At 48.5% G+C, this 9,325-nt stretch overlaps 1 long non-coding RNA gene across 2 annotated transcripts; it reads left to right on the forward strand.

Moving 5' to 3' along the window:
• Window positions 1-518: 518 nt before the first annotated feature.
• On the forward strand, window positions 519-2,014 carry LOC140602124 (uncharacterized). Of its 2 annotated transcripts, none has more exons than XR_012005120.1 (3): window positions 519-941; window positions 1,127-1,257; window positions 1,795-2,014. It is a non-coding gene; the product is annotated as an uncharacterized lncRNA (long non-coding RNA). The 2 variants fall into 2 exon arrangements; XR_012005121.1 differs by having other exon boundaries at window positions 1,798-2,014.
• The last annotated feature ends 7,311 nt before the right edge of the window (window positions 2,015-9,325 follow it).

Genomic DNA, 9,325 nt, shown 5'->3' on the forward strand with positions numbered 1-9,325 from the left:
TATATTTTATGTTAGAGATAGGAGGATAAGGAAGGGAAGAAAACGGTATCTCTTAGCTTTTGGATACTTTCCTTTATACTATACACCAGGACGTTCTTTACAATGTGCCAAGGCAAGTTTCTGCTTCATTTGGTGTAGTTGAAACCTTTGGATCCATGGTACAGCTGACCAGCCAAACTATTAGATCCTTTTCTAATCCCCTTAAGTTAAAACTTTGAATTCAGAATCTCTGCTTAATAGACTCATACCAATATAGTCAGCCGGATCCAACTTTGTATTCTTTCTACCATCATCTCACACCCTTAAGGTCTATTCTCACATATGACCCATATTTTACATCTCTATTAATAGGAAAAAATCATGCAGGCCTGTCGGTGTACTAGGGCGTCTTTTGGTGCGTGGGTTACACTGTGACTCACCCTTTGGAGCCTGCTGGGACTGACCTCGAGTTACAGTCTCCCAGAAGTAAGGAGAGGAGCAGATGCTGAGGACAGTCAACAGTGCCTCGTAAGACAACTAGTTCTGGAAAAGAAGGGCTAATCTCAGGCAAGAGTCAAAGAGCTGATTCTACCGGCAAAGAGGACCTGGGGGAATTGAGAGATTCCGTGTCCCCGATTTCACGTCCCCATTGCAATTTTCAGAATCCCATTCCTTCCCAATCGGTGCTCTCCCTTTAACGGAAAACACTTTTAGGTCAAGAGCCTGTTTGCATGTAGTTCCGCCCCTTGCAGGAAGAGCCACTAGGCTATAGGAGAGGAGGGCTCATCCCAGGGCAGATTTCCCTTTCAGGTCAATGTGAAGCTGAAGCTGGGAATCAGAAAAGCCCTCTTGGCATTCTCCACCGCAGCTCGGACAAGCAGCCTATCTCATTAGACTCCTTAGTTCCACTGAAATGTCTAATGTAACAAATACGTGGTCACCTAGAATCTCACTTTCTCCAGGTATTCGATTTCCTAATGATTTCCTATCAAATGATGATATTTTGCACATGTCTTGTCATGGACTACTAGTGTCCTCTTTACCGCTAGAAATAGAGTCAGTATTGTCTTTAATGAGATCAGAGAACCAATCCCAGAAAACCGAGAATCAGTTTGGAAAATTCATCTTTAAGATTCTGTTTCTCTAGAACCACTTCTGGCACCAGCGTCTGTATCAGTCAGAATAATTGAACCAGGGGAAGAGAACCAGAAGCAAATGATACATATAGTAAGAAATTTATGCAAGGATTTGGCTTCCGTGACTGAGAAGCCTTGCCAGGTAAGTCCGAAATCAATAGGACAGGTCATCCTGAAAGGCAGATTAGAATTTGGGCATGGGGTGAGGAGCCATTCACAGGTGGAATTTTTTTTTTTGGTGGGGGGGGTCCAAGTATACCCGACCAGCGGAGCAGGGACTTGGACCTCACAGGTGGAATTTATTTGGGGAAGCAAAGTGTGCAGCGTAGTTCAAGAAACAACATCTATAATTATTACATAAAAGAGGGTAGAGGAGCAAAAATGGACATTTAGAGTCATGAATTTATCCTTTTATCAGTCAACCTTCACTATATCTGGCATCGATGTTTTCCTTTTTAAGTAGGGATACAAGAGAATCCATCTAATGTAGAAACTTCCCAATCTGTGCTCTTATTCTGGGGGGTCAAGGAAGCTTGGGTTATAACTGGGTTATCTCCAGTGAGAGCTTTGGCATGGAGCACACCGTGCCTTGCTGAGTTTCGACAGCCTAATAATGCTCAGAATGGTGGACCCTCACAAAATCAAGAACCCAGTTCTCTTGTTTTGATTTCTTCTTAAGTAGGCCCCCTGCCCAGTGTAGAGCCCAGTGCGGGACTTGAACCCATGACCTCAAGATCAAGACCTGAGATGAGATCAAGACTTGGACACTCAACAAACTGAGCCACCCAGGCACCTTGAGAGAGAAAATTTTAAGCAGACTCCTCACCCACTGCTTCATTTTTCTATGCTAGTTGTGTGACATGTGAAAGATATTTCCTTTTTTTAATAAATTATTTTTATTGGTGTTCAATTTGCCAACATACAGAATAACACCCAGTGCTCATCCCGTCAAGTGCCCCCCTCAGTGCCCGTCACCCAGTCACCCCCACCCCCCTCCTACCTCCCCTTCCACCCCCCCACTAGTTCGTGTCCCAGAGTTAGGAGTCTCTCATGTTCTGTCTCCCTGTCTGATATTTCCCACTTATTTTTTCTCCTTTCCCCTTTATTCCCTTTCACTATTTTTTATATTCCCCAAATGAATGAGACCATATAACGTTTGTCCTTCTCCAACTGACTTACTTCACTCAGCATCATACCCTCCAGTTCCATCCACGTCGAAGCAAATGGTGGGTATTTGTCATTTCTGATGGCTGAGAAATATTCCATTGTACACATAAACCAAGATACTTCTTTGTAATAGTTGAAACAGTGATTCCAAGTTGCTTCCCATGTAGGTGGGCTGTTTTCAGAGGGTGCTTCTGCTGTTTCTATGTGGCAAACTTCCAGAAAAGGGTGGTTGATTGGACTAATGGACAAGATTTGGGGGTGAGACTCCCCAAGGCTTCAGTGATAGACTTTTAACCTTCACTCTTCTTTGGGTTGGAAAATTTTCTCTCTCGATGAGATATAAAACATACAACAGACAAAACCGCCCTCACTGTCTGGTATAAGGCCGCTAATGAGACCTGCAAATGGACATTTCTCTTGGGGACTTTCACCGGTCACCATTAAGTAAATCTGTTTTCACTCCAGTAGTAGGAGCTCTGACACAATTTTGCTGTCTGCCTCTTGCGGGTTGAGAGCCACGTATATTTGATGCTAGAGACAAATGTAACTTCTGTCCTTCAAGAAGTTCAGAGCTAAAAGTTTTAAGTGTGATTTTGAGGTCATAAAAATATAAAACACATTTAAAAACGTCCAACTCCTGTTTGTAACAAAAGAATCCGTTGAACACATCTGAGTCCCCTTGTTGGTGTCTTTACGGCAGTGCCAACACGTGACTGTGATTAAAAAGAACAATAGTGGGGATCCCTGGGTGGCGCAGCGATTTAGCGCCTGCCTTTGGCCCAGGGCGCGATCCTGGAGACCTGGGATCGAATCCCACGTCGGGCTCCCGGTGCATGGAGCCTGCTTCTCCCTCTGCCTGTGTCTCTGCCTCTCTCTCTCTCTCTCTGTATGACTATCATAAAAAAAAAAAAAAAAAAAAAAAAAAGAACAATAGTGAAAACGGTAGAAAAGAGCTACGGTGTAGGGTGTACTTACTATGTCCCAGGCTCGATGCCGTGAACTCCCCATGTTTGCTTGTGTTTAATAATTCTGCATCAGGAAAACGAAGCTCGCAGAGTTAAGAAAATTGCCGAGGGTCATGTATTTGGTAAATGGCAGAGTCTGGGTAGAGCAGGGCCCGCGCGACCTCAGTTCCAAAACAGAAGTAGGACAGCTCGGGGGCGCCTGACTGGCTCAGCTGATTGAGCGTCTGTCTGTCTGTCTGCCTTGGGCTCAGGTCATGATCCCAGGGCCCAGGATGGAGCCCCACATCGGGCTCCCTGCTGAGCTGGGAGACTGCTTCTCCCCCTCCCACTGCCTGCTGCTCCCCTGGCTTGTGCTCAATCTCTCTCTGTCAAATAAGTAAAAAAAAAAATTTTAAGTATAACAGCTTGTAAGGTGGAGAACAAACAGGGAAATACGTTTCAAGTAGCTTAATATTACTGGGAGTGGCCAGGAAAGCAACATAGACATCATCTGGAAAATAGGGGAGTTAAGTAGGTAAAAAGACCTTTTTAAAAAACTGTTTCAGGAATATTACATAAAAGTACAGACAGCTAAGTGCCCGTCTCACCTTCCTGATCATGCAGGGGTCCTCTCCAAGTATGTGTTGCAGCGTGTCTTTCAGATGTCATCTTTTTTTTTTTTTTAAGATTTTATTTTTAAGTAATCTCTACACCCAGCGTGGCGCTCAAACCTACAATCTCAAGATCAGGAGTCACATGCTGTACTGAGCCAGCCAGGGGGCCTCAGATGCAAATTTTGGATCACGATATTTTGTTCGTATTTTGGCTGGCTTTTACCTTGATTACTATGGTCTTCACATTGGCCTTCCTACGTTTTCCTGAACAAAATGCCACCTGAGCTTCTCCTTCCCTAAGAGTCCTTACCATGCCCGCATCTCTCCTTGTCTTGACTGCTTCCTAAAACCTGTCTTTAATGTATTCAGCTTCTTCAGTTGAGATCTGAAGGTCTCCAGTGAATCTACCTTTGCCTCTATCATAATTCTTGGTTCTTGACAAATAAATTTTTGTGCCTTTTGTCTTATACTTACTCATTTGTGGCTTTCTTGATTTTTTTTTTTTTACCCTTTTTCAATATATAGGATTTTGTGGCCCTGCTTTGTAGGTTGGAGCCTAATGACTCTCTCTAGAATCCCTTACTGGACCAATTTTCAGCTTTCTAGAATAGAAAATCCGATTGTTCTAAATTGATCAGAAATCTACTGTTGGGTTAGTCAGTCATGACTAGTTGGTTGGGCACCAGAATCTCATAGTACAGACACGGCTGCAGGGATTCCCATAGTCCCGTTCCTAGAAAAGGCAGGGTGTTTACTAGCCAGGCACTCACCTGGGGGTGCCTGCTACACTCTGGAGACCAATGTGTTGCAAAAAGTCATGACATCCTTATAAACAAGATGGAGAAACGAGCTGAAGCCTGGGGAGTTGAGCGAGATTATAAGCAATTGAATAATCAGATCCAAACGGTGGACTGATGTTTGCCTGGAGGAATGTCATTAGTGATAATCTCAGGGCTCTGCTCACCCTGTCCTAATTTTAGCATTTCTCTGGATGAGTCAAATGAGTTATCCTTTGGGTCCAAGTGTCCACATGAACAAAGACCATGTCCTGGCTTCCTTGGTGCTATTAGGGCCACATTAAGAAAGTAGTAGAGAGCTGCCTGGGTGGCTCAGTGGGTTAAGCATCTGTCTTCGGCTCGGGTCATAATCCTGGGGTCCTGGGATCAAACCCCATGATGGCCTTCCTGCTCAGTGGGGAGTCTGCTTCTCCCTCTCCTTCCCCCCCACACACCCCCCTCTCTTGACCTCTCTCTCTTTCTCAAATAAATAAAATCTTGTTTTAAAAAAAAGAAAAGAAAGTAGTAGACATTTGTCATTTTTGGCTTCCCTCAAGTCCCCTTCCTGAATATACCATCCCCCAGTCTTGATGGGACTGATGATGGTCCAAGAGGCCCCCCTGGGAAACAGGTAACGCTAGGATGTGGAGGGAGCTGGGCTTCATTCAGCCCTCCCCTCTCACTCCCACCTTTTCTCTATTTCCTTCTGGGATTCCATTTGGTTAACATTGGACTTCTGCATTTTATCTGTTCTTTCACATTTCCTCTCTTTATCTTAATTCTCTGGAAGATATCCTTTATGTTGTCTTATGATTTTAATTCGGAACATTTTATTTTAGCTGTTGCATTTTAAATCTCTAATCACTTTTCTGATTTGTTTTTCAAATCAACACATTCTCTGTTTTGTTTTTTTTTTGTTTTGTTTTGTTTTTGTTTTTGTTTTGTTTTGTTTTGTTTTTGCAAGTGCACGAGGGTTTATTTGCAAGCTCGAGGTTGGGTCCAAGTATACCTGACACAGCGGAGCAGGGACTTGGACCTGTTTTTGTTTGTTTTTTTTTAAGATTTTACTTTTTTATTCATGAGAGACAGAGAGAGAAAGGCAGAGACACAGGCAGAGGGAGAAGGGAGCCCGATGCGGGACTCGATCCCAGGACCCGGGGATCATGACCTGAGCCGAAGGCAGACGCCCAACCACGGAGCTACCCAGGTGCTCCATCCTCTTCTGGTTTTATAAAATCTTTGTTAAATCTCTTTGAGCCAAGTTTTCCTCTATTCCATGATTATGTTTGATTCTACCAGAGTTTGTCTTGGTCCCTCTCAAGTTTCTGGATCTGCTAATATCTCAACGACATTTGTGTGTCTTGTCGTATTTCAGAAAGAAGATCCGTGAGCTGGGTTCTGTAGACCCCAGTGAGAAGTCTGACTGGGGGCTCTGGGCGTGAGGCCGGGTGGGGGCAGGGCGGGGCTCATTTTGAGTCTGAGGGCACCCGCCCGCCAGCCAGGATGAGGACTTTCCTGGGGGCCGTCAAGCTGAGGACCCAAAACCTTAGGCCCTACCACGAACTGTCTGACGTCCCTGGAGAAGAGGACTTGTTTGCACTCGCCTGAGGCTGAATGCCAGCTGCTTGTCCTGGCTGGGTGCGGGCGAGGGGCTGGGAAGTGCAGGGGTGGGTGGAGGAAAGCAGGTGAGGCCCCTCAGGCTGTGGCGCCCTCCTCTGCGGCCGGGCCTCCCCCAGTCACCCTCTCCCTCAGCTTCCTGCGCCTACCTCTTCCCTACCTGGTCCTCCCCTACCTGGTCCTCCCTTACCTGGTCCTCCCCTACCTGGTCCTCCCTTACCTGGTCCTCCCCTACCTGCTCCTCCCTTACTTGACCCTCCCTTACCTGGTCCTCCCCTACCTGCTCCTCCCTTACTTGACCCTCCCTTACCTGGTCCTCCCCTACCTGGTCCTCCCCTACCTGGTCCTCCCCTACCGGGTCCTCCCCTTACCTGGTCCTCACCTACCTGGTCCTCTGCAGGGCTGCTCTCCCTCTAGCCTCCCTCACCTCATGCACTTCCGTTGCTTTAATACAGAGTCAAGGCCGAGAGCATGTCGGGTTCATTAACAAAAGTCAGAAGAAGCCACACATTTACTATTTGTTACTCCACAGGTAATGTTTCCAGCTAAACCCCCGAATATTAATGAAATATTTCCATTAAAATAAATACTTTGTCTTTTATTGCTTAAAAGAATAAACAAGTAATGTACAAAAACATGCTCCTTATAAAAATGCAAACACAAAAGCACGTAGACTATAAAGGGAAATTGGCTTTTCCCTTCTTTTTCCCTAACCCAATTCTGCTCTTTGCCCAGGAATTAACCGCTGTTAATAATTGGGTGTATGTCTTACACGATTGCTAATGGATCCACATACCTCCGTCTGTCTGGTTGTCAGAGGATTTATCTTTGTCATTCAGATAGGATCCAGTTGTACGTGTTGTTCTGTGAATTTTAACTTGGCTGTATGTCTTTTTATGGCAGTGGATGTAAAGCTATGCTTCTTCCCCCTACTGGTTGACATTTAAGTCGTTTACGGCCTTTCTTTTTCCTAAAAATGGCAAAATCTATTACATTCCTGTAATAGAGACCCTAATGGAGAGACCCGTGTCATATCTGCAAAGAATCCCAGTAGATTGAACTAAAAAGCCTAATTGGAGGGACTACAGCAAGCGAACGCATCATAATATACGACAACGTTTGGAAGCGCAGTGCATGTTGCCCTGTCCCAGCTAAAACAAGTGGAACACAGTCAAATCACATTTATTTTGCTCAGAGTCCAGGAAGCGAGCCAGCGTGCAGGTCATCTCTCAAACATACTAATAACAAACACCCAGATTCAAGTGTTCTTGTTCCCCCTCTACAGTTCTCTTCCTACTATTTTATGCCTGTTTTTCTTAGTTTATTCTCTATGCTCCAAACTCTTAATTTACTATGTTTTTTATTTTTTATTTTTTTGCTATAGGTCTTGAAATTGGAATCACTTTAACCTCAAGAGGCCCATCAGGGTGTAATTCCCAGATGAATCCTATTTATAACAACGTGGCAGGAATATCTATCGACAAAAATACACCTTTTGGGGACCCAGGTCCCCACTTGTCCTGGAGAAAGATCACATTGTCCACTTTCGAAGAGCAGAAACCCTTGGCACGGCAAGTTCCGGCAGGACTTTATGGTTTTGAAAGTTCTACCACTTTTGCTCAGCACTGACTTCCCTCGGCTCTGCAGTAGAATTTCCTTTTCTTCCCATTTTCGTATTTCTTTGTCCTTAGAAGCCTGGTGCTTGCTCACTGACCTCCGTCTGCTAAGTCGGGTCCGGCTCCAGCTTTAACAGAAAGGACCTCACTTGCTCCCCTGGCTCTGACACCCCACGAAGCCTCCACTCCCCTCCCACTCCTGCATCTCCCGCTCCGCGTGTCCTGCATCCTGCGGTCTGGCGCGTGGCTTGCGGTCCCGCGGGAGCAGGTGGTGGGACTGGCCTTCGACTCCCGGCTCGTCGGCCTGAGCCTGCGCTCTTACTTGTGAGGCTCCGGCACCCGCTTCACCCCGTGCAGGGAAACCTGGGGGCTCTACCTCCTGGGGGGCCTCACGGGCTGGACTGGGCCCCAGGACGTGTGCCCCCGGCTCCCCACACTCCCGGGGGTGGCGCCAGGTAGCAGCAGGAGGACTTCACGGAAATGCCTACACGAAGGACCTTGAGATGCCGAGATCACGCTGGGTCACCGAGTGGGAGCCACGTGTGATGTCCCGACCGTCCCGCGCGGGATGAGGTGTGACACAGAGACCAGCGGCGAGCTCGGGGGGGGGGGGGGCACGCTGAGCAGGTGGCCCGAAGCCCAGAAGCGCAGCAGCTGCCACCAGCTGAAAGATGCAAGGGACAGATTCTCCCAGGACCTTCCGCAGGCAGCACAGCCGAGGGTCCTGGCTGTGGGCCTCCGCCCCCCGAATCTGTGACAGGGCGGACTTCTGTTGCTTTAAGTGACTAAATCCATGAGAGTCTGTGACACGGGCAAGTAGCCCCGGGATGTTGTGGCTCCTTTAGGCCACTTGGCTCCGCTGAGCGTGAGGTCATTAGTGGTAACACCGAGGGCCTGAAAGAGCTGGTGGCCGTGACGCGTGTGCCGGGGCTCCTGGTACGGAGCTCGGGTGTCCTCGCTGCCGCGGGCCCGGCGGGGACCGAAGGCCCCAGAGCACGTCTGCAGCCCGCTCCCCGAGGCCCGACCCCACCCAAGGGGCTCGCCCCGCCACCCTCGCCCTGCTTCCCGGCTCGGACCCCAGCGTTCGTCCCAGGACACGCGCGGCAGCTGGGCGGCCGGGGCGCGGTGCCGTCACCTGCGAAGGGACGCGTCCCCAGCCCCCCCGCGGGGCGCCCGGGCGAGTGACAGCTGGACACGCGCCCCGGGCCCGGGGAGCCAAGCCTCCCGGTCACGCAGGCTGAGGTGCCTGTGGCTGGTCGCGCTGCCCTGGGCCAGCTGCCAAAGCCAGAGCAGGAAGCAGGAGGCCACCCCCGGCACCAGGGAGACGCGGTGTGTGCGTGAGACCCAGGCCAGGCCAGCGAGGGGCTCGCAGGGGCCAGGGGAGGCAGGGAGGCAGGGAGGCCGGGGGCGGCTCGTGGGGATGTTGTCTTGGGTTGTAGCCGTTGACGGGCCACCTAACTGCCCACGTGTCCAAGT

Source organism: Canis lupus, chromosome 13 (genome assembly GCF_048164855.1).
Source record: "Canis lupus baileyi chromosome 13, mCanLup2.hap1, whole genome shotgun sequence".
In the NCBI taxonomy this organism is placed as follows: domain Eukaryota; kingdom Metazoa; phylum Chordata; class Mammalia; order Carnivora; family Canidae; genus Canis; species Canis lupus.